This window comes from Ictidomys tridecemlineatus, unplaced genomic scaffold, assembly GCF_052094955.1.
Source record: "Ictidomys tridecemlineatus isolate mIctTri1 unplaced genomic scaffold, mIctTri1.hap1 Scaffold_73, whole genome shotgun sequence".
In the NCBI taxonomy this organism is placed as follows: domain Eukaryota; kingdom Metazoa; phylum Chordata; class Mammalia; order Rodentia; family Sciuridae; genus Ictidomys; species Ictidomys tridecemlineatus.
Genome location: NW_027525269.1, coordinates 791169 through 818224, shown reverse-complemented (window position 1 = coordinate 818224; position 27056 = coordinate 791169). Strand labels below are relative to the sequence as shown.

Sequence of the window (27056 nt, the reverse complement as noted above, 5' to 3'; positions counted from 1 at the left end):
ACTAAAAAAAAACTCACTACAACGAAGGGACAAAGGAAGGAAAAACACTTAAGAATTGAAAATGAAATTATTGGGCACTGATTTCTTCAACCTAAAAAGTTACTTGTAATCCTCTGTTACATAGGATGATCTTTTGGGATATCAGAACTGATGTCCATGGGGGGGGGAAACGTAAAAATATAGGGTGATGAGTGATATGTAAGGGAAGGACATCCTGTCCTTGTCCTCTCTGGCCTCCCCCTCTTCCCATGGATACTTGTGCAAAGAACAGGAAACACATTTTATCTGGTCTAGTTGCAAATAAAGATGGCAAGCTCTAGCTTCTCTGTTATTGAATGTTTCCGTTTTGTGAATTCATCCTTTAGTACAATAAGAAGTTGATCAGGGCCTGGTGTATTCCCTGTGTCATAAATTATTTTGGATGCTAAGTGTCCTTTGAGATACAACCCAGTTTTCTCATTTACAACTCAAATAACAAAAGTCCAAAGAAATTGATTCTTGTCCACAATGAGATTCTGAGTGCCGAAGCCAAAAGTAGCACCTAGATTTCCTGCCTGCTAATTCAGGGATTTTTTTTGTTAATTAACAGGTTGACTCTTCTCATTTGATCTACCAGAGTACCAAGGAGACAATTATTCAATAACCACTTTTTTTTTAATCTGAGGGGTTTAAGTAATCTTACAGGTTTGAATATTAGCTGTTTTTCTCAAATGTAGACTTGTGCTGATTCATCCTTCAACTCAATTCATAACAGACTATGAAACATAATTAAATTGAGATAACCTAGACTACCATATATATGCAAAAAGCACTGTTTTGATTCGTCATTTAACTTTATTACCTTTTTTTCCTTTTCAAGAATTTATTTATACTCAAGATAATGTTGATGATTTATGTCATGAGAATATCATTCAATTTACCAAAATATTAAAAGTGGTTATAGTAGAAATGGGATTATGGAGCAATTTTCACTTGTTCAAAAATTTTTCATATATGGTTATATTTCTTTTTAGTAACAAAAAAAAAATTTAAATAGGAGAACTTCCCTTGTAGTTCTTTTGCCTCAAATTGCTTTAAGATAATAAGATACATGCATTCCCAAATTTCCTCCTAAATGAATCAACTTCTAAAATTATTCATTTTTTAGTAGTGAACTTACTGGTGTTTCCCCTGCCCCACTTTGTGCTTTTCTGTTTTTCACATTTTCTATATTAATTATGAATTACTAAAAGTATTTTATTGAATATAACATATATACAGAAAAAGCCAATGAACTTTGACAAATTCAACATATCTATATAACCACTATTCAAATCATGACATACAACATTATAGGCATCCCAGAAGCTTCCTCTCAATGTACATTCTCAGTTATAACAGTAAAAAATGTCTCTTGAATTCCAGGGAAATATCCTTTAAAAGTTAATGCCAAAAATGACATAGCATTTGTAATTAGTCAAAGTTAAACTTTATTTTACTCTCTACTTAATTTTCCAGATTTGGAAACCTTGAGCAAATGAGATTTTTTCATCCTTGATTATTTTGTTTTTAATATGGTAATATCAGTTACACTATAAAGTAACAGTGAGATTATATGAGAGATGAAATGTAAATCCCTTTGCATAGTGTCTAGCATATGGTAAATACTAATAATGGCTATATTTTAATACAATTTAGAATATTGACTAAAATGATACATATAAAAAGCAGGCCTTGAGCTGGGCAAGGTGGCACATTCCTGTAATCCCAGCTACTTCTGAGGCTGAGGCAGGAGGATTATGAAGTTTGAGGTCAGCCTGGAGAGTTTAGCAAATTTGTCTCAAAATTGCCTAAGCAATTTGTCTAAAAATTAAAAACAAAAAACAGGCCCTGATAAATATGAGGGGTTCGATTATTGTTCTTTTTACTTTCTCATCCCACTTCCACTATTCAGAATTTTAATTTAGTAGAGTTAAAATAATCTTATAAACAAAACAAAATTAATGCCTAAGTCTAACATTTAAGACCTCACAGTGTGGTTGATTTCCTGGTCTTTTCCTTTATAATGAAGTCTAAATAATATAAAAATAGTGTTCCCTAAGAACACAGAGTTAAAACCAGATTAAAGTGAAAAATGTAAAATACTAAAAGTTTATTTTGATAATAGGAATATTTTCTACTTTTTGTTATATATGTGTATATGTTGTGGGATGAGCATTATAGTTCTATAAAATGACAATACATCTGCTTTTATGTGTGTGTGTGTGTGTGTGTGTGTATGTGTGTGTGTTTCATTAAAATGAGTGGGTTTTTTTCAAGTGATTTTATTTTATTTATTTTTTTATTTTTGATGCTTTTATTGAAAAGGTACATTTAAAAAATACACAGACATTTTACCATTTACAGATTGCAGATATAGATACTCTAAGAGAGTTCACTATTTTATTGTTTTATGATACTTCTTGCCCCTGATATCACAAATATTCTAGTCTTGTTGATACCAACTTCGAAAGGGGTGCATGGGAGCATGACCTGCAACATATTCAGTGAACAGAAAGACAAATTGTTCAATTATAAATTTTATATCTTCTGTACATTATTGCATTAGGGAGCCACAAAATTATGTAGCATCATTACAAATGAAAACAGGTTAAAAATAAAGATAATTACGTAGAAATACATGGATTCATTTTCTTCTTGCAGAATGCACAGGAGTGCCAAAATGTGCAATTTAGGAAGCTCTTTTTGTGTTTGTATATATTTGCTTAGCAACTCAAACCAGTGAGGAAGCTACAAAATAAGTTAGACAAAAATAGCAAACAGGTAGTAATTATAGCTATGTTATATGGCTTTCTATTTTGTTTAAATATCTCCAAATAAAATATGAAATAAAGAAAATACATTATCTTTTGTTCTCTTAACGAGAAATTCAAAGCTATTTTGCCTCCTAACATTTACACAGCAACTAAAGATGTTGAATTCAGACAAGAGATACAATCTAGTACTACACAGGATACAACAGTACTTGGGTCTAAAACAGTACACAATCCCTGTCGACGAGAGTACACCAAAAAGAAAACGTGATCCGTTGGTAAGATGGTATTCACAAGTAAGCACTTGTGTTCTATTTTTCTTCCACACTAGAATATGCCTGGTTGGATTCCAGAGCTATTTACAGACATCTGAGGAAGATCCTAGTTTTCAAGTCTGTCAGGAAAATATTCCATATTGTTCTAAGCCAGATTATACCCATGGGAAAACAGAGACTGGTTTTCTTTTTCTTTACTTTCTGACTGTACATTTTCAAGAACCCAGATTTCTCAGTTACACCAATTAAATGGGGTCAAATTGGGGAGGGAAAAGGGTACATGTGCTGCTCACATTCCAAAATGATTTGATCGGTCCATAAAAGCACTCTTGAATCTAGTTATTTGTTTTTCACTGAAGCTGGGGTTTCAGGTGGTAGGCTGCATTTTGTGGGTAGGTGGGATACTTACTGTAACTCAAGTTGCTGAAATCCTTTTGGCTTGGCTTCTCGACTTTCCTACTGGCCTGGCTGGTCTTGGGACTTGCACATGTCAGTATGGGGCAAACAGGATGGAGGCCGGAGTGGCACAGATGGGCCCATGCCCTGGCCTCAGGAGAGCTGGAGGGATAGCTGGAGCCTGGAAGAGCTAGGCAGATGGCTGGGGTGGCAGTGACAGTGCAGAGGACACAGCCGCTGCTGCTGCCAGGGGTGAGGACAGGAAGGCTGGGCCCAAAGGTTTCATCATATCTTTCTGGAATGCAAGTTTTGCTGTTAAAATGCTTGGGCTCCGCTGGAGTTTGTTGTAAGGGCTGTATTTCGGCTTCAGTGGCTTCCCTGCAACTGGTCTTTATGCCTCTGGCTAGAAATGTGCTGTTTGAGTTGAATTTCCGAGTTAACATGAACATCACAGATTTCACAATGAAATGTCTTGTTCTGTAGTCCTGACCCCTTATTGCCATTCTGCATCTTTAATCTTGATCCAGGTCTAGGATAGGACTTAATTGAACCAGCTCCATTACGAGCCTCAACCATGGTCTTGTGTTTAGATCCTGTGTTGTGTGCCTCTAGCTGTGACAGGGAGTTCACAGCCACTTTGCATAGCGAACAATAAAGCAATTTTTTGGCTTTCTCTTCTTCGGATTCAGCAACAGACCCTGGTGCTCCATTTGTGCTTTTGGCTGTCCCAGGTGGCAGGGCAGTTGTGCCAGATTTGAGGAGAAATGAGCCACTTTCAGAGCATGATGGCTGACTGAAACTATTGGCTTTCCGCTTTCCTTTATCTTCTGATTTGTCAGAGCTGTTGCCTGTGATTGGAGTGATGGAGCAGCTGGGATTAGCCTTTGCGCTGTCCTTGGAAGAAACCATTTTGGGTTTATTTTTCATTGCCTCTAGTGCTTTGACCTTCTTGGCATGTTTACTTCCTTTGTAGTGGGCCTCGGCCTGGCTATCTGAGTTAAAGCGAAGCTGACAGACATTACAAGAAATAACTTGTTTCTTCTTTGGGGGAATGGATACTCCAAATGTGTGGTAAATGACTGCTTTTTGCACAGGATCCATTGTGTTAAAATTTGGAAAGAGCCCAACAGCCGAACTACCGTCCACTGGAAAAGACATAAATGGTTTGATATCCAGTGAAGGATGCATCATCGGAGTAGGAGTGCGCACAAGAGCAGGAAGGGTAGTAGTATGGCATGTACTGCCTGTGCTGGTGTTGGGGCTGGGGCTGGCCAGCAGTGTCCCCGAGCTCTGGGCTGGAAGCGGGGGCTGCCCATCGCTCAGCTGCTTCACTCGTTTGCGATGGGATTTGCCGTTGTAATGGACCTGGGCCTGGGCTGCAGAGTTCAGCTGGATGTTGCACACCTCACAGAAGGAGAACAGAATTTTCTTTTTCTCTTTACTTAACTGGTCCTCAGGCCTGTGGGTCTTAATGCCCCTTTCTTCAAAGCCCCGTAGAAAAGCTGCCATATTCATAATTCCATCTTCAAGATGGTACTTCATACATTGGGTTGTGTTCTAAAACCCCTTTTTTAAGTCGGTTGATGGGAAATTGTGCATATTTTCTTATAGATTTAGAAAAACAAATTGCTTTTAGGTTTCCAGATCAGCCCATAAACATCAATTTAATCTTCGATGAACTTGAAACGTAGACCATCTCGGCGCGCCGGCCGCAGGCCCTTAGGGCAGTGGCTCCTCCAGCCTGGAATTTGTTGCTCGAGCTCCGGCGGTTGCCGCGGTCCCGCCAGGGCTGCACTGAAGCTCCGCGCAGACGCTCTCCCTCGATCTGCTGCACCCCCGGACGGTATCTACCGTGACAGCGGCGGCGGTGGCGACGGCGACAGCTGGGCGCAGCGCGGCCCCAGAACTGTCCAACTCTTTCAGGCGTGGGGCTCAGACGCCCTGCCACGGCCCCGGCGCTAAGCGCCTGCGCGCCCGGCCTCGCCCAAGTGAGTCGCGTGTGCCCGGAGCCCGCCGGGTGCGCCCTGCCGGCATCAGCCGCCCGCCGGGGTCCCTAGTCTGGCCGAGGACCCCCGGGTTTAGACGCTCCAACGCCACTCCCACACGCTGATGGTGGTGACGGTTGACCAAGGAGAGACTTGCAAGGCACACACACTAAAGCGATGAGGCGGGACTGTTCGGGGCTGGTTGACACTGCAGAGCCTCCCTCAGCAGCGCTGCCTTAAATCCCGCCTTGCCAGGCGCCCGCGCACAGCTAGGGAGAGCAGGCGCCGGCCGACCAGGGGTCCCACCCGGGGCGCAGCAGTTCAGGTCCTTGAAGAAATGCTTGGCGATGACAGAGGTCCCCAAACCCAGATGCCAAGCCGCGCACAAGGGCGGATGTTTCCTGTATTAGGCAAACCAGAGTGAAACTCTCTTCTTGGAGATGGGCAGACCAACTGTTTGTTTTTTCTCTTTGACCAGCTCTCTGCTCGCTGACCACACGGAGCAGCCTGGGCGTTTTTGGCTGAGCCGGGAAGGCCCGGAGAGCCGAGGCATCGCAGCCTTGCTTGGACCTGAAACCCTCATGGGCGAGGAGAGGGCGCATTTCCTCAAGTGATTTTAAATGACCAGTTATTTGAGTCTTTGAGAATTTACCCAAAGAAAAACTTCAAATTGAACTTGACAGTTCTTTCAAATTTCTGAGCAGAAAAAAAAGGGGAACAGCTGGAGCTAAGAGAGAGGCCGCCCCAAGGGTGAAGAGAATTTGGGGGAAGAACAAGTGATAACCCATTGTCTAAGGTCCTCTGCTACCATCTGGCTTCTTGGCAATCTCTCTCCCTTCTCCTGACTGCTTACCTGCTTCTGCGTCTGACTTCCCTTAGACTCCAGCCAAACCTACTGCCTAGATCTGAAGTCTGGTAATGGCTTGGTTGGAAAAGCAGTCAATAATAAGTTAGAAATGAAGGAAATCTATCATTTGAAACTCTCTTTGAGTCCAAGAACTAAATCTACATCATAGGCTTGTGATATGATGGGAAAATAGCCTCTATTAGTTGTATTATTATTACTATTATTATTTTCTCTTGGATGAGTATGGTTGAGGTTAAGAAGCTGCCTAATTTTAAAATTATCTTATTAATTATGTTTAATAAGTTTATGAAAATTAAATTTAATTTTAAATTAAAACTAATTTTATCATAATTGATAATCTGAGAAATAAATACTTCAAATCCAAAATCAGGATTACTTTAATAAATTTAAATAACACTGGAGAGACCAAATTGATTACACAGTTCTGAAACTGTAGCAAGACTTCTCTTGGAATATTAATGGTAATCAAATTCTATTTTTCTAAGCAAAGACTGGGTTTTGACATATTCAAAACCACATACAAAACCACATTCTGGTTTTCTCCCCTTCAACTCCATCTCTTGTTTCTCTACTCCTTTTCCCTTTTAAAATTTCCAGTGAATGAAAATTCTACTCAACAAATATTGTTTTTTTTTAAATAACTAAAGTGTCCCAATTTCTAAGCTAAGAACTGAATTTCAAACAATTATATAACCTTCATTCTCTAAAAATAACTGTGTGTGTGTGTGTGTGTGTGTGTGTGTGTGTGTGTAAGAACATTTTTGAACACTGGCTATTCCTGCCAAGAAAACTGAAATACACTGGCTTCTAGGTATAGCCACTTTCTCAGCAGAAGACACACAATCTTCAGTTAGGTGTGAATTGTTCAGAACAGCACCACCTCCCCAAACTCCTGTTCGACTGCTTCTCAAAAGAATTAAAATGTGATATACTTTTGCACATTATTTTTTTTACAAACCTGACAGGGGAAAAATATCTGGACTTTGTGCCAGAAAACAAAGAAAAATGAAGTTAATGTCTGTTTAAGTTTTTGAAGACACATGCTTTACTTAGATTTTTTTAAAACAGGATTTAATATATTTTGAATGTACTACAACTCTATTCTGCAGGCTCTCCATAGGGTACTATTATTGTTCAATATGTGTTAATTATAGTACTTGTTCTTGTTCTCTACAATGGAAAATTCTACCATTATCTCTGTTATCTCCTTTTCCAGATTTCCCCTCAGCAGCAGGACATAAAGTAACAAGAGTAGGAGAGTAGGACTGGTTTGAACCAGCTAATCCAGACTTTCCCATGAACTCATAATGTTTAATATTACCAATAAGCTGACTGCATTCAAATTTAGCCAATACATATAAATTTACTAGGGAAAACAAGACAATTTAAATAAAATGGTTCTTAGTATTTGGCAATATCCAAATTAATGCTGCAACATTAATTAAAAATTAATTCTTCCTTAATTTTTTTTAAAAAGGAAGAGGGCAGAATGGAGTTTTAAAGCAGAGTTCAAATATTCAGAGGAAAAAAGTATCATGAAAGAAACCCAATATTGCTGACATAAAAAGTAATAACAATTATTTTATAGTTAATATTTATTGAACGTGTACTAAGAAGAGCATTTCATGTGTTTTAATTCAAACTTTACAATGTCCCCATAAGGTAAATTCGATTTTATTGGACATCTAAGGATACTACCACATAGCCATAGATACCAGAAGGCAGGGGCCAGGTTATGTAGGACCTTGAGAATTGTGTTGAGGAGTTGGTCTTTATCTAAGGTAACCAGCTGAAGAGTTTTTAGTAAGGTGTCAAATTTTAATATATGTCATTTGATTTTGTGTGTAGAAAACAGCAAATCCAGAGCTACTCTATGAGATAAACAATATTATTGTTCTTATTTTGCAGAAACAGAAACTGAGGCAAAAAAACAAACAAACAAGTGACTTACCAGTGTTATACAAGTTGTGACATAGCTGGATTCCTACCCAGGCTGAGCCTACCATCCACAGCTGTATTTTTACTACTTCACCTATGATGGGAGTTTTATCCTGATAAAATCATCTTAAATTTAAAACATCATAAGTCAGAAATGTATGAATATACCTAACCTACCGAACATCCTAGCTTAGCAACAGGGTACACTGTAGAGACATGGTTGTGTTTCCTCTTAGTAGCACGAGGCTCAACTGAAGCTGACCAGGAGCAGCAGTTCACAGCCACTACCCAACATGGAGAGAGATTATCCTATGGCTATTCCTCACCTGGGAAAAGACTAAAATGCAAAATTTGAAGTATGGTGCTTACTGAATGTGTAGCACTCTTGCTTGTACCATCATAAAGTCAAAAAAGTTTAAGATGAAACATTGTTAAGTCAAGAATCATCTGTACTGCAAATGAGCATGGGGAACTGGAGTAGGGTACTAACAGTAATAATAAAGACACATGGAAGGATTTGGTAAGATATTGAGACTTGTGCCCACTTCGGTGGCATATACACTAAAATTGGAGTCACACAGAGAAGATTATCACAGCCCAAGTGCAAGAATGACATGTGAATTTGTGAAGCATTCCATGTTTTTAAAAAAATTATTGAGATCTGGTGATGTATTAAGCATAGTGAGCGAGAAGGCCAGAATTGTAAGTGATGATATGCTTATGTCTTAAGCAAAATGAGAATTTAGCTGTTGAGTGGGAGATCATGGTCACAGAAGCAGGTTTTAGGTAAGGAGATGAAGAGTTCAATCTTAAATTAACCAAGTTTGAGGAGTTTCTGAGACAAATAACAGGTTATTTAAGATGTAAATGTGGCTGGGTATGGTGGCACATACATGTAATTCCAGAAGCTCAGGAGGCTGAGGCAGTAGGATCATGAGTTCAAAGTCAGCAAGTTCAACTTAGCAAGGTACTAAATAACTGAGCAAGACCCTGTATCTAAATAAAATATAAAAAATGGCTGAGGATGTGGCTCAGTGGTAAAGCAACCCAGGGTTCAATGTCTGTTACCAAAAAAAAAAAAAAAAAAAAAAAGACGACGACAAAAAAGTAAATCTTAAGGGCTCCTGATAACCTTTAAAAAGAATGTTACCTTTTGTCCTCTTGCATGCCATATTTCATACCATTCATTCCTTTTTACTACCATCTGTGATTGTTTTATTCCATCTCCTGCCAGAATGTAAGCCTATTATGATAGATTTTTTGTTTGACCACTAGATTCCCAACATCTGTCATACATAAATTGTCCAATGAATGAATAAAAGACAGCCTTGGAGAATCATATCACAAAATTTTTTGATAAAGGTGAATTCAAGTTCTCCTTATTCATGTGTCCAGTGTGAATAAAAGCACTGTCATAAGGCAATCCATTTGAGGAGCGGGTGGCTTACTAGGGATTGAACCTAGAGGCTCTTAACCACTGGGCCAGCACTTTTATTTTGAGATAGTGTCTTACTGAGTTACTTAGAGTCTCACTAAGTTGCTTGATAGACCCAACCTGATCTTTTATTAAATTGGGAGCCATCTTGCCACAAAGCCATGAAAAGCTAATTTCGGCTTTACTATAAATTACTGCAAATTCTGAACCTGCTTGGAATGCCTGCCCGTGCCTTGAACTCACCCATTCCTGGCTCTCTGACCAGATAGCAGCCCTCTCTGAAACTTTAGTGACACCTCATAAATATTGGCCTTCCCTGGCCAGACAACGACCCTCTCTGAGGCTCTAATGGTCCTCATAAATTCTGATGTTGGGGCCAGCAAAAAATGTAAACTGCTTGTCAGAGTTCTGTTATCTGTAACCCCCCCTTTTGTGTAACTTTCTGGGCTATAAAGCTGGGCTGTAGGAAAGCTGGGGCTGCTGTCTTGTTCCTGCCGTTTTGTGAGGAAAAGGCAGTCCGGCCAGTCGAAATAATAAGCTTGCTTTAATTTGATTTTAATTGGAGTCAGTGGGCTTTTCTTGCGTCCTGGTCTAACATTGCTGAGTTGACTTTGAACTCACAATCCTCCTGCCTCAGCTTCCAGATCCACTGGGATTACAGGTGTGAGCCACCACACCCAGCTCCATTTTTATTTTACAGCTTAGGAAACTTTTTTTAATATTTATTTTTTAGTTATAGGTGGACACAATGTCTTCATTTTACTTTATGTGGTGCTGAGGATGGAACCCAGAGCCTCACACATGCCAGGCAAGCTCTCTACTTCTGAGCCACAACCCCAGCCCAAGGAAACTCATTTTTAAGTAATTTGGAAAACACTTATGTGACATACTGACCTGTTTATGCAGGTGGGCTATCCTGGACCTCCTACCTAAAAATTAATGATCACATGGTTCTTTTCAAACCTGAGTTCCTCTAAATCACTTGGCTTAAATGAACATCAGTTTGTCATTGTCCTTGACATTCTCTACCCTTCTCCACCTCCTATGTGTATACACACTGGGGTTCACAGTATTCAAAACAGTACTATCAAAAATTTAGTATTCACTAAAAACAGGCCAATCTCCATTAACTTCTCTACTTGATGCTCAACTAAAATGCCATTAAAAAAATATAATACTTTGTTATATCAAAATATTTGGCAATGTAAAAGGTCTCCTTTATATTATTTTCTTGGAGTTTCAAAAAGAGTGACCCAGTTTCATTTTCAAATCTGTTTATTAAAAAAAAAATTACATTCTAAAGATTCAAAAATCTATCAAAATTCAAGTCTGTTTTTTTTTTGTCCCATGTAGGACTAGAAAATGGTCATATTTTTATAATCCTTTTAGGAAATCTATCCTAAAAAAATAATATACGAAGTTTGACTTTTCAAAAGTCAAATGCAACATTACTTTTTGAAATGTAAAAATTGGAAACAAAGTGTCCATGTACAGGATATTGATAATGGCACATCCAACATTAAGTAGCCAGCCATCAAAATGTCATTGCTAAATCCTTCTTATATTTTCAGAGTAGTAGTACAGGGGAAATGCTTATAAAATAAATAGAGGAAAGCAAGATACAACATCCACTACGTAGGATGATTGCAACTATGGAAATAAATAAAGTCAAATATTAACATTTGTTCTGGTTGGTGGGTTCTGGGAATTTTTCCAAAATTTTGCTGAATGTAAACTTAATGATTGAAATAAATTAATTCATAACAAGATATAAAATTGACTTTCCTTTTTCCTCTGAGTCTCTTTATATGCTCATTGGACAAGATTAAAGCCCTTGCTGGGCATAGTAGCACTATCCTGTAATCCCAGCAACTCCAGAGGCTGAAGCAAGTATATCCCAAGTTCAAGGTCACCTCAGCAACCTCAGCAAAAATACTCAGCAACTTAACAAGACCCTGACTCAAAATCAAAAATAAAAAGGGCTGACAATACAGCTCAGTGGTAAAAAACTCTGGATTCAATCCCCAGTACCAACCAAACAATCAACCAACCAACCAACAAACAAAAAGATTAAAGCCCTTTTTTTCACAAACAAAACAAAAACCATTTTTCTCTCTAACTTTAAATAATTTGAAATGAAGAAAGAGGTAAAGAAAATAATCAAAAACAAAGGAAAAAGAAAGGAAGAAAGTATCAATAATGGAAGTTAGAATATTCGAAGAAGTCCACTTAAATTTCTATGGATTCTTTGACTAGAATTGACAGTAGTGGGGTAGGGAAAAAGACATTATAGGTATGAGAACATACTGAGGTAGAAAGCCATGAGTTCCAATGACAGAGACAGAGAATTGTGGATATCGGACAAAGGGTGTAAACAAATTCCTCTTTGGGAAAAGAATAGAGTAAATGGGAAAGAAAGAGTAGTTTTAACTTGTCACTTGTAGACATGATTATCACACGCTTGCTTAGGATAATTTTTATAAAAACCTGGGATAGTTATGATTGATATATAAAATTCTTACTTAAGTAAAATTCTGTGAGCTGTATAAGAAAGAACTAGAGATGAACTTATAATTATTAAATCAGGTTTTTAAAATAACCCATCTGATGGAAAGTATTAAGGAAAGAAATTTATTTATAGCTATACTTTAGCCATTTCTTACACAAACATAAAAATTCCAATTAAGAATGAAGAAAATGTGTAGCTTGGTATGGTGGCATAGGTTGGTAATCCCACTGACTCGGGAGGCTAAGGCAGGAGGACTGCAAGTTCAAGGTCAGCCTCAGAAATTTAGTGACACACTGTCTCAAAATAAAAAAATTAAAAAATATTCTTTAAAGAGGTGGGGGTGCAGTTCAGTGGTTAAACATCCCTGATTTCAATCCCTGATACCCACCCCTGCCAAATGTGAGGAATAGTAAAGCATATAATTAAATAGTTATTTCATAAATTAAATGTTTTGGAAATTGGCTAATTATATCCATCATTCAGTACTGTTTGAACGGAAGACATAATGAATATAAAGTATCTAACACAAGTCTGGCATTCAACAGAAATGGCAGCTTTTATCTTATTTATTTTTATGTGGTGCTGAGGATTGAACTCAGGGCCTCATGCTTGCTAGGCAAGCGCTCTACCACTGAGCTATAGCCCCAGCCAAGAAATGCCAGCTTTTATTGATAGTTAATGATCTGCAATATTTTTTTTGCAACTTCATTTAATTATTTATTTTATGTGGCTGAGGATCAAACCCAGTGCCTCACATGTGCTAGGAAAGCGCTCTACCACTAAGTCACATCCCAAGCCCCATGATCTGGAATACTTTATAATTTCTGTGCCTGCATGAAATATTTGATGTTTTATGCTGTCATACTGTAAAAACAATTTTACACACATGTTAAGACTATTTATCAAACTTAATATTATTATTATTTGCCAATATTAAAGGATTATCCAAAGATTCACTCTTGATACAAATAAGCAGATAACTATGAAGACAGATGTACTTTTTAGATATGTAAAAGATCAAAGAAAATATACCTAGTAAATTTTTCACTCATTTTGTAGGTGTGGTCCTGTATTTTATCCCTGTGACTAGTAGAATCTATTCAGGACAGGAACACCTGACTTCAGAGCTTATTTTTCTCTAGATAAATTGAGAAGCCAAACCTATAATATTGATTAATGAGAACTTGGAAAGCAAACAGAAGATTCTTTATTGCTTATGCTATTTAAACTACTTAGATCATGCTTCAGAATTCACTGGCTATAATGCTGCTTTTTCTTTTAGCTATATGACACTGGATGTTTATAATCTAAATAGATATAATTTTTTTGGGTTGTAAAAATATCATGGGCTGGGGAAATATTAATAAATACAAAGCATCAAAAAGAATTTCCTTTGATAGTTGATTGTAGATAATTAGAATTTAAGTTATCAATGGCTTAACAATATTTAGAGAAAGAATAAAGATGTACTAACAGAGAGAGAGAGAAAGAAAAGAAGAGAGGCAGGGAGGAGGGGAAGAGAGTCATTACTAAGATATGATGCAGTCTACCCTGAAAAGGGTAATGATGGGAAAAGTTTGAGAGGTACTAAGAACAGCAAAAAATAGCCAAGGCAGAAATAAATATATAAATAGATGACTGAAAAGGAGATATGTGTACACATGCATGTGTGCAAAAAAAATGAGACTAGAAGACAGTCTTGCAGTGCCTGAAAAAGTTAAATATAAAGTTACTATTTGAGTCAGCACTTCCACTCCTAGGGATATACTCAAAAGATTAAAACATGTATCCAGCTGGGCATGGTGGAGTGCACCTGTAATCCTAGTGACTCAGGAGGCTGAGGCAGGAGGATAGAAATTTCAAGACCAACCTCAGCAATTTAGTGAGGCCCTGAGGACTTAGTGAGATGCTGCTTCAAAATAAAACATATAAAAGGCTGGGGATATGGCTAAGTAGTTAAGCACCACTGGGTTCAATCTCCAGTACCCAAAACAAAAAAAAATATGTATATATAAGTATACAAATACACACACACACACACAATAACTGGTACATAATTATTCAGAATATCATATTCATAACAGGCAAAAAGTGAAAGTAACCAAATGTCCTTCAACTCATAAAATGTATCAGTTGATGATAAAATGTGGCATATATACAATGGAATATTATTCAGCCATAAAAAGAAATGGATTACTGATTCACATTAAAACATGGATGAGCCTTGAAATATTTTGCACAGATAAAAAACCAGTCACAAAAGACCACATATTATATGATTTCATTTATATGTAATACCACTGTAGAAAATTTATGGAGACAGAAAGTAGATTAGCAGTTGCCTAAGGCTGATTGGAAATGGAAATTGTGAGATGACAGGTAAAAAATATGGAGTTTCTTTTGGGAGTAATTAAAATATTCAAAATTGACTATAGTGAGAGTTGTACTACCCTGTGATTATAATAAAACAACTGAATTGTATACTTTAAATAGAGAAATTTTATAATATGTGAAGTCATTTTATAGCCTTGGACAGCTTTATTCAGATTACAAATGTTATTTATTATACCAAGACTTTTGAAAGGTAGAATAAGTAGCTGGCTTTTTAAAAAATTAAAATCTAAGGCTAAACACAGTGCAGGTGTAGCTCAGTGGTAGAATGCTTGTCTAGTGTGCTTAAGGCCCTGTTCAATGTCAGTACCACACACACACACACACACACACACACACACACACACACACACACACACAGGAAAATGAATCTTATTAATGAATAGAACATTCATTAGGAGGGTACCATCAAATAAATGAAGAAATATATTAATTTGACAGCAACATTCTTAGACTTACCTTTATATTGAGTGATATGATTCCAAAGGGGTAAATTTTCTTTTTCCTTTCTTTTGGTACTACAGATTGAACCCAGGGGCACTTAACCACTGAGTACATCCCCAGCCCTTTTTATATATTTTTTTTTTATTTTGAAGCATAGTCTCACTAAGTTGCTGAGGCTTTGAATTTGCAATTCTCCTGTCTCAGCCTCTGGAGCCACTGCATGAATTTTCAATTCTTGAATTTGTTTTATCCTTGATTTTTTAAAGTTTGTTTTTCAGTGAATTATAGTTATACATAAAAGGAGAGTTCATTCTGACATATTCATAAAAGAAGTAACATAGTTTTCTCCATTTCAATCCTAATACTCCTTACCTCTTCCCTTTTCTTTGCTTTCTCTCTGGTTCCCTTTCTCTTTTCTATTGGTCTTCCTTCTATGGACTTATTTTTCACTTGATGCATTATAGTTACATATAATTGGAATGCACTGTGATATATTCATAAATGTCCCTAGAATAATTTGGTTAACTACATTCCCCAGTTCTTCCCCTTCCCCTTGCCTCCTTCCTCCCCAATGTGTCCCCCTACCTGCAAAGCACACTTCTACTCTTCCAATGTCCCTTCTATTTTTCTGAAAAAGTGATGGTTAGATGTCATAGAAGAAAGTGGCAATGTCTTAATCTAATGCCTACTGTCTGGCCCAATGGCTCTTCCATCCTTGTCAAGGGAGTTATAACCTTTTATCCTGTCATTCAACACTATCACTCAATTGCTTTTTAAAAAAAATTTTGGTTGTAGATGGACACAATATCTTTATTTATGTATTTATTTATTTTTATCTGGTGCTGAGAATTGAAGCCTCACATGCACTAGGCAAGTGCTCTATCACTGAGCCGCAACCCCAGCCCTCAACTTTTTCTTAATTATCTCATTTGCAAATACTCTTTCTCTTAAAAATTTTTCACACGAAACTGGAAAGGTAGTAGAGGTTTTTGAAAATCTATTGCTTTAGCACGTACAAGGCCTACAAAGCCCCGAACAGAGGAAAAGAGGGAAAGAAAAGGAGAAGAAAGAAAAAATGGAGAGAAAAGAAAGGGAGTCCATTGCAATAACTCCCTTCTAAAAATCTATAGTCTAGAACTATAATAGCAGAAGAGAAAAATGCACAGATGAATGTAAAAGACAAATTCATTTGATCTGATGATTAATGATTCACAGATTATGGGGAGAAAGAAAAAGAAGCAATTAGTAATATATTGTATGGAAGGAGTGTCAAAATTGGAAAAGTTAAAAAACAGAGACAACTGTTTTAGAGAAATTGATAAATTTAGTTGAAATTAGTAATAAATTAATATATAGGTTATTTTGGTAGAAAATTCATCACTGACAGTATGGCATGTTAGAAAAATCAATGTAATTTTATGTGTATTTTTATTTTACTACTATGAACTTCATAAAGATGAGTTCTAAATCTTATTCATTGTGTAATCCCAGCACTGATCTTAGTTAAAATAATTTTCAGTTGAGTCAACTCAAGATTAATTCCTGAACACATATGCTCATTTAAAATTAAATGTAACATGAAGACAGGCAGGGAAGAGAATCTTGAAAATTGTAAAGAGCACAATGTTTGATCATAAGATACTATTTAAAAAATTTAGACTTTCTAAAATAAATAAAACTAATATTTAAAGACAAATAATATATTTTGATGAAATCAAAATTTAAGCATTAAGCAAATAAAGTAAGATTTAAGCTATTTTAAATTTGGTTAAATGGATGCATACGGCAGTTTTTCATTAAATTAAAAATAATTTTAAAATACCAATTTTTGAGGTATTTTAACAATGAGGTTTTGTATTCATAATTATCTGATTATATTTCTTATGAGGTTTTTATACCTTTATTATGAGAAGTAGAATATGTTACTTTAAAAATCTATTGAACATTGTGAATTGTGCCGCTATAAACATTGATGTGGCTGTGTCCCTGTAGTATGCTGTTTTTAAGTCCTTTGAGTATAGACCAAGGAGAGGGATACCTGGGTGAAATGGTGGTTCCATTCTCAATTTTCCAAGGGATCTTCATACTGCTTTCCATATTGACTGCACCAACTTGCAGTCCCACCATCAGTGTATAAGTGTACCTTTCTCCCCACATCCTTGCCAACACTTATTGTTGTTTGTCTTCATAATAACTGTCATTCTCACAGGGATGAGATGGTATCTTAGAGTAGTTTTGATTTGCATTTCTCTACCACCCTACCACCAAGCCACAACCCAGCCCTCAACTTTTTCTTAATTATCTCATTTTCAAATACTCCTTCTCTTAAAATTTTTTTTCACAGGAAATTGGAAAGGGAGTAGAACATTTTTTTCATATATTTGTTGATTGATATCATCTTCTGAGAAGTGTCTGTTCAGGTCTTTGGCCCATTTGTTGATTGGGTTATTTGGTTTATTTGATGCTTAACTTTTTGAGTTCTTTATATGCCGTAGAGATTAGTGCACTATCTGATGTGTGAGGGGTAAAAATTTGCTCCCAATAACTGTGGAAAAAACTTAGATGTCCTTCTGTAGATGAATGGATTAAAAAATGTGGCATATATACACAATGGAATATTACTCAGCTATAAAAGAGAATATAATCATGGCATTTGCAGGTAAATGGATGACACTGGAGAAGATAATGCTAAGTGAAGTTAGCCATTGCCCCCAAAAAACAAATGCCCAATGTTTTCTCTGATATAAGGAGGCTGATTCATATTGGGGTAGGGATCAGGGAGCATGGGAGGAATAGAGAAACTCTAGATAGGGCAGAGGGGTGGGAGGGGAAGGGAAGGGGCAGGGGGTTAGCAAGCATGGTGGAATGTGGTGGACATCATTATCCAAAGTATATGTATGAAGACACCAATTAGTGTGAACATAATTTATATACAACAAGAGATATGAAAAATTGTGCTATATATGTGTAATAAGAATTGTAATGCATTCCACTGTCATTTATTCTTTAAAAAAATCAATTTAAAATTTAAAAAAGTTGAAATACTAAAAATAAATAAACAAACAACAGACCATCAAGCATATGAGAGGCTCCATTTGAAAAACAATCTGGGGCTGCAGCTGTGGCTCAGTGGTAGAGCGCTTGCCTAGTAAGTACGCAGAACTAGATTCGATCCTCAGCACCACATAAAATTAAACAAATAAAATAAATATATTTTGTCCAACTACAACTAAAAATATTTTTTAAAATCTAATTAACATATGTATTTTTCCTCAGTCTTAAAGGATATATTCCCAGAAAATTTAAAACTCAGTATGTTGAAATGTCATCAGTAATTCATTGAGACTTTCTGCTCATAAAAATAATCAATTCAATGCATTATGTTACTAACATAAGCAAATATATTATGCTTTCAGACAGTAATTGCTCCTTAGTAAACTTACTGTTGAAAACGCCTATGTCCAATATCAAATAAGATTTATGTATAATACAGATCTTCATTTTGGAGTAATGGCTTTTTATTAAAAATACTTACTGTTCTGTTTTTCACCAAGAGCAACCAATGTTTCAAAAACTTTAATTCCTTCTTGAGCAGCCAAAAGTTTATTGTTACTGGCTGGACTGTTTCTTTCAACAGCTTTTAGCTTTTCAACCACTATGGGGGCTAATGAATGGATGTAGGGAGTTGAAAGGGCATGGATGGAATGCTGGAAGACTGAGAGGAGAAGCTGGTAACATTTGGCTTGAACCTATGTAAGGAGATCATTCAATCAATTAACACATGATAGTTCTTATCTGCTCTACAATCACATTACATCTTAATATGTATGTAATACAGCACAATGAAAATATAAATGTTATTTTCCATATAAGAGAAATGAAAGAGAGTAATGGAACTTTCTTTCAATAAGCTAACTGAATAAACCTCTCAAAAAAATTGGAATCTCTCGAAATAATTCTTTATACCAATTTAAGTTTTGTAGCCATAGAAAATAAAGTCTCACTGGCTTTTAGATTAGAAAAACTTCATATGAATAATTATTTTTTAAAAAAGGAAGAAGGAAAGGAAGTCAAGTTATAAGTATTGGGGGAAAATAGTGGAATAAAATTGTTTCAGCACTTTGTAGAATACAAATTGCCAAACTTCATTGACATCAGAAATACCTGGGGAGCATTTTAAAAATACAGATTCCTGAGTCACAACTCTGAAGACTCTGATTCAGGGAGCTAGGAGGCCAGGAATGTTCCTAAGTTGTTTTTTCCTGATACGCAGAAGATTTGATAATCATAACTTAAGACTTCACCACTGTAAAATAATAAAACATGTTTTCTAAACAAACAAGTTTTGAATAGGCTTATTAAAATATGTAATAATATAAATTTATCCATTAATGTAGTGAGTATCATTTAAATAAATATTGGAAACCCTGAAAATCTCTCCTAATATGGCTGAGAACTAATCAAAGATATTAGAGAATTTCTGCATATTTAAGTAAACATACAAATATGTTTCTTTTATGGTTAAACCCAGTGATATTTTCTAGTTGTTCCATTTAAAACTCTTACTGTAAATACTTAGGTTTTCCTTATATATAACACATTTTAATGAATCAACCAGATATTCTCCTGATAAAGTGGAATGTTTGCTTAGGTGTAACTTACCCATGGGTCACATGAATTTAATGCATTTTTAAATGTGTTCATGCAGCCATTCTGTAATGACTGAACTCCTATTATTTCACTACAGCAGACCACAGGAAGAGTGCAATTGCTGTCAGCATGCTAACTTCATCAGGTGTGGGCACAGAAACTTCTGAAAATGAAAAATGGAAAAAAAAGTGCCATTTCCAAAACTTTTGGAAATTTAATCTTCAACAGCTCTCTCCTGCTCCTAACATTAATCACAGTTTATCAAGAAAATAAATTAAAATGTTGACATTTTGAAACATGTAATTATAAATAATTCAGGGAAAATGGATACTAAAACCACTGTGTGCAAGTTAGATAGACAGCAAACAATTAATGTAGTTTCAAAATATCTCCCCATTGATTCCTTGTTAGTTATAAAAGGGAGAAATGACAACTGTATAGTGGAGAAACAAGGCAGATACGATTTTAACGAAGTCATTAAAGTTAAGATTCCCAATAATGAGACAAAGCAACATTATATGCTTTCTTTTATAATGCTCTGAGAAGACATAACAATATTTATATAGTATTTTTCCAAAAATGCATAAAAGTAAAGAAAAAAATAGATAACTCAAAATTATGAAACATTCTACAAAAGTAAATGGCCTGCACTCTTCAAAAATATTAATGTCATGGGGCTGGGATTGTGGCTCAGCAGTAGAGTGCTCACCTACCACGTGGATCCTCAGAGCCACATAAAAAACAAGTGGATAAATAAATAAAAACGAAGGTATTGTGTCCAACTACAACTTAAAAACAAACAAACAAAAAAACATTAATGTCACAAAAGATTAAGCCTGAGGAACTATCCCAGATTAAAGAAAACTAAAGAAATATGACAACTAAGGAAAAGAAAAAGTTCTATAAAAGTCATGATTAGGACATTTAAAATATGCATATGAATAATAACAGCATTTTATCAATGTTAAATTGCCTAAATTTTATAATTCTTCTATTATCATGTAAGGAATGTTCTTGTTCTTAGGAAATCTGTGAAGTATTTAAAGAGTCATGATGACTTCAACATATTCTCAAATGGTTCAGCAAAATTAATAATAAAGGTACAGGGGCTGAGGTTGTTGCTTAGTGGCAGAACACTGGCCTCCCACATGTAAGTCACTGAGTTTTATCCTTAGCACTGCATAAAAATAAATAAACAAAATAAAGATATTTTATCCGTGTATAACTAATTTTTTTTAAAAATATAAAGGTATAAGGGTTATGTGGATAATAATAAATCCTTGAGGCAAAATGTTAACTGGTGAATCTAGGAGGAGGGTATATTGGTGTTTTCTACACTTGAAATTAAGTTTGACGGGCTGGGGATGTGGCCCAAGCGGTAGCATGCTGGCCTGGCATGTGTGCAGCCCGGGTTCGATCCTCAGCACCACATACAAACAAAGATGTTGGGTCCACCTAAAATTTAAAAAAAATACATATTAAAATTCTCTCTTTCTCTCTCTCTCTCTCTCTCTCTCTCTCTCTCTCTCTCTCTCTCTCTCTAAAAAAAAATTCAAATCAAAGGATTAAAAGTGAAAAAAAAAGTTTTGCAGCATTCTTGATGGGATTTATGTACATGTGTATGTATGTCCACATAAATACACATACACATATTTTAAAATAAAATATCTCAGCTCTTAGAGTAAAAAAGTAGGGTTTCCAAATGGAAATTCTTCATTATAATTTTTTTTTCTTAAGCAAGAATTAAGGGGGGCTGAGGATATGGCTCAAGCGGTAGTGCGCTCACCTGGCATGCTTACGGCCCGGGTTCCATCCTCAGCACCACATAAAAACCAAGGTGCTGTGTCTGCCGAAAACCAAAAACAAATATTAAAAAACTCTCTCTCTCTCTCTCTCTCTCTCTCTCTCTCTCTCTCTCTCTCTCTCTCTCTCTCCTTTCTCTCTCTATCTTTAAAAAAAGAATTAAGTGAATTGCTAGCCTTATACTATATCAATATTTCCATGGCTTTGATCCTTCATTCATAAGTATACCTCCTGTGAGTTCAGCTCTGGACAGAATATCTTAAGCAAGTTAATTGTATTATCAGACCTTCAAATTCACTTCATATAATGAACCAGCTTGATAAAATAGCAAACACTTTCTGTTAATGTTGACAAGTTAGGTCTGGGGTTGTGGTTCAGTGATACAGTGTTTGCCTAGCACATGTGAGGCACTGGGTTTGACCCTCAGCACTGTATAAAATTAAACTTAAAATAAATAAAGAAAGAAAGAAAGGCATTGTATCCCTCTACAACTAAAAATTTTTTTTTTAAATTGATAATTTAGGGTTCGGGCTGCAGCTCAGTGGTAGAGTGCCTGCCTCACATGTGTGAGGCACTGGGTTCAATCCTCAGCACAACATAGAAAAAATAAAATAAAAAATAAAGATATTGTAGGGCTAGGGCTGGGGCTTAGTGATAGAGTGTCTAGCACATGCGAGGCACTGGATTTGATCCTCAGCATCACTTAAAAATAAAATAAAATAAGGGTATTGTGTCCAACTACATTATATATGTGTGTGTGTGTGTGTGTGTGTGTGTGTGTGTGTGTGTATTCTAGATATGCTCAACAAAATTAAAACTAAACTACTTATAACAAATTCTTAACCATTTCTTCTTCCTGATATTTCTATTTATCTATCAATCTGCAAATACATTCATATATGAGGCATTTAATCTTTTTAAGTTTGTTAAAATCTATGTTAAGAAGCAAAATATTAACACTTTATAAAGCTAAAATAATTTCAGTTACATTAATATAACTAAAGTTTTTCCCTTATACATGATTTTTTTAAAAAAATCACATTCTAAATATCTGTACATTATTCAAAATATAAAAAGCATATGGAAAAGAAAATAAGAAAACAAAACTTGTAATTCTACCATCCAGTGACAGTTTAGATTTAATTTCTAGGTTTTGACTTAATTTCTTCTGGTCTAAGTTAATTATATATATATATATATATATATATATATATATATATATATATTTGCTTAAAAATATGATATATAACAGATAAAATGGACTTATAATTCAAATTAATATATTGTCATGAATAATTTTTCCCACTGACAAATATATTTATAACACATTTTATTATTGTAAAATAAATGTATTGATGATAAATAATTTTGAATTTAATTTTTTAATTAACAAGGCCAAAGAGTATGCATTCTGTGTTTGTGGTACTATGGATTAAATTTAGTACCTCATGCATGCTAATCAATTGTTCTACCACTGAGCTACATATAGCCCCAAGTATGCATTTTCTTTCTTTTTTCTTTTTTTAATTGGTATTGGGAATTTAACCTACTTTATCACTGAGCCACATCCCCAGTCCTTTTTATTTTAAAATCTGAGACAGGGTCTCACTAAGCTGCTCGGGGCCTCACTAAGTCACTGAAGCTGGTCTCAAACTGGCAATCCTGTGTTAGCCTCTCTAGTCATTGGGATTACAGGTGTGTACCACCACTTTTACCTAATGTGCCTTCTTTCCTTTGTTCTTTCTTCTATTGGTTATTAATTCTCTTATAAGACCTCTTTATTTGTTAATAGAATAAACAGTGACATAGATATTATTATTAGTTTTTCAGATACTTTTCAATGTAAGATGCTTTGATGTCTACATAGGCCAATATATCAGTCTATGTATATGTAAATTTCCTCTGCAGTATCTCTCACTGACTTATAGTTAGTCTTTTGCCATTCTGCCAAAAAAGCTCATCTGTATTTTCTTATTTTAAACATTTTATATTACCATTTAAATTCATCTCATGTTTATTTTAAATCATGATATAAGATGAAGGGATAATGAGAATTTATTTCTCAAACAGTTAATTGGTACACTCATTTGAAGAATCATGAATAAATGATATATATTGTTTATTTGCTTAAAATACATGTGTCTTCTATAGAAATCTCTTCTATTCCACTGTCTCATCCACTGATTCCTGGGCTACTAAACATTTTTAAATTATGTGAAATTTTTGTATTAGACAACAGGACAAATCTTTCTTTATTATTATTTTTTTTAGTTCTTCTACATTTTCTTTATAGCCAAAAAAGAAAAACTTGAGAGAAAAAGCCAAACACAGAAGAAAATGGACAAAAACATGACTAAGGATTTCCCTCCAAATGAAACACAAACATGAAAAATACTTATATCCATTAGGAAAATGAGAAGTAACAATTAAAGCAACATGATAGGACATATTAGCCATCATATAACAAAATTTGGAAACCAAATAATACCAAGTATTGGTCAGGATATGGGGAAACAAAGATCATCTTATGCTACTGATGTGAGTGAAAATTCACTTGACTACTTTGGAGAACAATTTGGCGATGTCTGATAAAATGGAAGTTAATATATGTCATCAATTCCACTTATAGATATATATACCCTAGAAAATTTCTCACAGCACACATGCAAAAGCAATCCATGTTTGCTAAAGCAACTTTTTTAATTGGGAGAAACTAAAATCAGCAAAAATATCCATTGACAGGAATGAATAGTTGAACAAATAAATGTGATGTAAAGCTACATAGGAGTTAAGAATGAATGGTTTTATTTATCTACATTAATAGAACCAAAAATTAATTACAGAGGGAAAAAAAGTAGAATGGGATATTATAACATTACTTATGTAAATTAAATAGTACAAAAATATATATCATTCATGGTTACTTATCTCACTTTCTATATAATGCATATATACATATATATAAACTAAGTATATTTGTTAAAATAATTGATACATATTAACATAGAAAATATAAATTATAATAGGGAAATTTCTGGAATAAAATATATCAATACCAAGTTTATGGTTCCATTTAAGGTACACTGCAATAGTGACAGATACTTGAACTTCTTTCCAATTTTATATCAATTATACTAACACATGTCAATTCTGGGTATATATCATATCTTTTTTTAAACTTTCCAGTATGTATGAAAGTTCTAAGACAAAGATATTTAAAGTCAATGATTCAGACAGAGTTATTGAAACTTCAAATCCAAAAAATGTGACTACTGCACCTCTCTGAGTTAATTCAATGTTATACAGCAATTTTCTGATTAGAGTACTTTAATAATTAATTAATTAGGGAACAGATAGATATCTGAACAGATCAAAAGTTTTAAAAAACTCTGACATGTTACCTGGTCGTGAATATTCCAGGATACATGCAAGAGTGCTATGAATTAGAGCTGTCCCCTGTTTTTGAGTTTCCTCAGTTTTGGCCATTGAAAGTGTCATGATACTTTTAATCCCTTGAAGAGCTGCACTGACTGGTAGAGGAACCTGATTGTCTGCAGACTTTATTGCTGTGTCTTTTAATATTCTTGCAATTAAGAACAGAATTGTGGGCAGGATTGTCATACATCCTAAAATAAAAACAAATCAGATTACCTCATAATTACTCAATGCCACTGTAGAAGTTTCCATTCCTTATTTTTTTACAATTAATTATGTTTGTCTTTTTTTACCCTCTTCCTTTAGACAGGGTCTCACTTTGTTTCTCTGGCTGGCCTCACATTCCTAGGCTAAAGTGATCCTTCTGCCTCAGCCTTTGGAATAGCTGGGACTAGAGTGCATGCCACCATACCTGGCTGACTATGGTTTCATATTATTTATTTTCTTTGTTTTTATATAAAATTTGCTACATTACTTTTACTATAATTCAATGTTTGAAAAAGAACATAAGAAATTGCCATTTATTTTAGAGAAGATAGAACTGATATTTTCTTTTTCCAACCCAGCCATTTTGTTACTGCTAATATTTCACCTGTTTAGTAGTCCATGCCCTTCATAATTAAAATGAAAAAGAAGATAGAAAAACAGAAGGAGAATACTACCATATAATTTAAGAAGCATCTAAGTTACCTGGTGAATCTTATTAGTAATTCTAAAATATATAATTAAACTTCAGTGTACTAAAGGCAGCCTAATCAAGCCAGGAAAATGAGAAGACTACTGAGGTAAGCAAAGAAGAAATTATAGAATCCCAGAATTTGTGGATAAAAATTCAACCATGGTGGCGGGGGTGGGGGGGCCTGGGGTTGTGGCTCATTGGTTGAGCATGTTCGAGGTGCTGGGTTTCATCCTCAGCGCCACATAAAAATAAATAAAATAAAGATATTGTGTCCAACTACGACTAAAAAAAAAAAAATCAACCACACACTTAACAAAAGAATCCCTTCACTATTCTTATAGGTAGCTTCCTACAAAACTCCAAGGAGAGAAAGTCATTCTTTTTACACATGTAGGGTAACTGTAAGAATCAAAAAATTGTCCCATGGTTATACTAAAATTTACCAGTATGTTTACTAATAATTATTTTTACTTTTCAGCAAAACAAGGAAAGTTTGCTTCCATACAACAGTTCTTCAATATCTATTATATTTACTAGTCATGATTTCTTTAGATACTCCTTAGAGATGGCTGTCACTCTCCTCTGAAATTCTTTAGCTTTTCAATGTTGCTCATGAATGTCAACCAGATTAGAAAATAATGAGCTTTGTAATTCTACCTTACTATCTTCCCAGTCTGCAGTTTTGTCTTGTTTGAAACATATCTGAAAAGACAGCTTAGGTCTTTCATTTTTTGAATCTTTAATCTTTATAGGATCTTAAAAGCACATAAATCTTTTTAAAAGACTGACCTCTCATTTCACACTTGAGATTTAAGAGAAAAATAAATTATAAGTGTTTAAAATTCAAGGCAAGATCACTTTCACTACTGCTTATAATGCATTTTGAAATACTGATCAATACTGTACCAGCAGGTGAACAAAGGGACGGTAAATCAGAGAGAATGGTGACTGTGGCTGCCACCAGAGGAGCACTTTCTTCTGACAGCCGGGTTTTAGTGGCTATGTGACTTGGAGAGTCTGACATCTTGGTACTCAGATGTGGCATATGCTGAACTAAAATGAACATCAATAGTTACATAGTTGCAAACATAAGAGATTTTCCAGGAATGAGGCCACAACTATAAACTCCTTCTCCTAATACTGGACAGGACTCTTTTTCCATTTGATCTTCATCTTAGATAAAAAATAATTTTGGTAAAATTTTCAGCAGAAAATTGAAACTGGTATATAAAATATCACAATAAATACCTTTAAGAAATTCCTTCAAAAGGATTTACTTGTAGTAAATGCCTAAATAATGCCAAATGTCTTTCTTAGTATAATTCTATGCCTTACTAGAATTTTGTGTATTAACTTCTCTAAACTGATGGATAGTTATTTTTTACTTGGAAAATATTAGGTATTTATTTCCTAATAAAGATAACACATATGCTAGGTTAAACTATGTGAAGTTGAC

The 27056-nt window shown here is 35.0% G+C and overlaps 1 long non-coding RNA gene, 3 other non-coding genes and 1 pseudogene across 4 annotated transcripts; 1 reads left to right on the top strand and 4 right to left on the bottom strand.

Moving 5' to 3' along the window:
- Nucleotides 1-3475: 3475 nt before the first annotated feature.
- On the bottom strand, nucleotides 3476-5437 carry LOC144374535 (zinc finger protein 385B pseudogene; annotated as a pseudogene).
- Nucleotides 5438-8791: 3354 nt separating this feature from the next.
- LOC144374538 (U6 spliceosomal RNA) lies at nucleotides 8792-8898 on the top strand. The gene has a single exon (XR_013433902.1). It is a non-coding gene; the product is annotated as a U6 spliceosomal RNA (small nuclear RNA).
- Nucleotides 8899-12772: 3874 nt separating this feature from the next.
- On the bottom strand, nucleotides 12773-12845 carry Trnaa-agc (transfer RNA alanine (anticodon AGC)). Its single transcript has one exon. It is a non-coding gene; the product is annotated as a tRNA-Ala (tRNA).
- A 2819-nt stretch (nucleotides 12846-15664) lies between these two features.
- On the bottom strand, nucleotides 15665-15789 carry LOC144374539 (U6atac minor spliceosomal RNA). Its single transcript, XR_013433903.1, has one exon. It is a non-coding gene; the product is annotated as a U6atac minor spliceosomal RNA (small nuclear RNA).
- Nucleotides 15790-24989: 9200 nt separating this feature from the next.
- On the bottom strand, nucleotides 24990-26687 carry LOC144374519 (uncharacterized). Its single transcript, XR_013433897.1, has 2 exons — nucleotides 26507-26687; nucleotides 24990-25112 (listed from the first exon to the last, which is right to left on the bottom strand). It is a non-coding gene; the product is annotated as an uncharacterized LOC144374519 (long non-coding RNA).
- Between the last annotated feature and the right edge of the window lie 369 nt (nucleotides 26688-27056).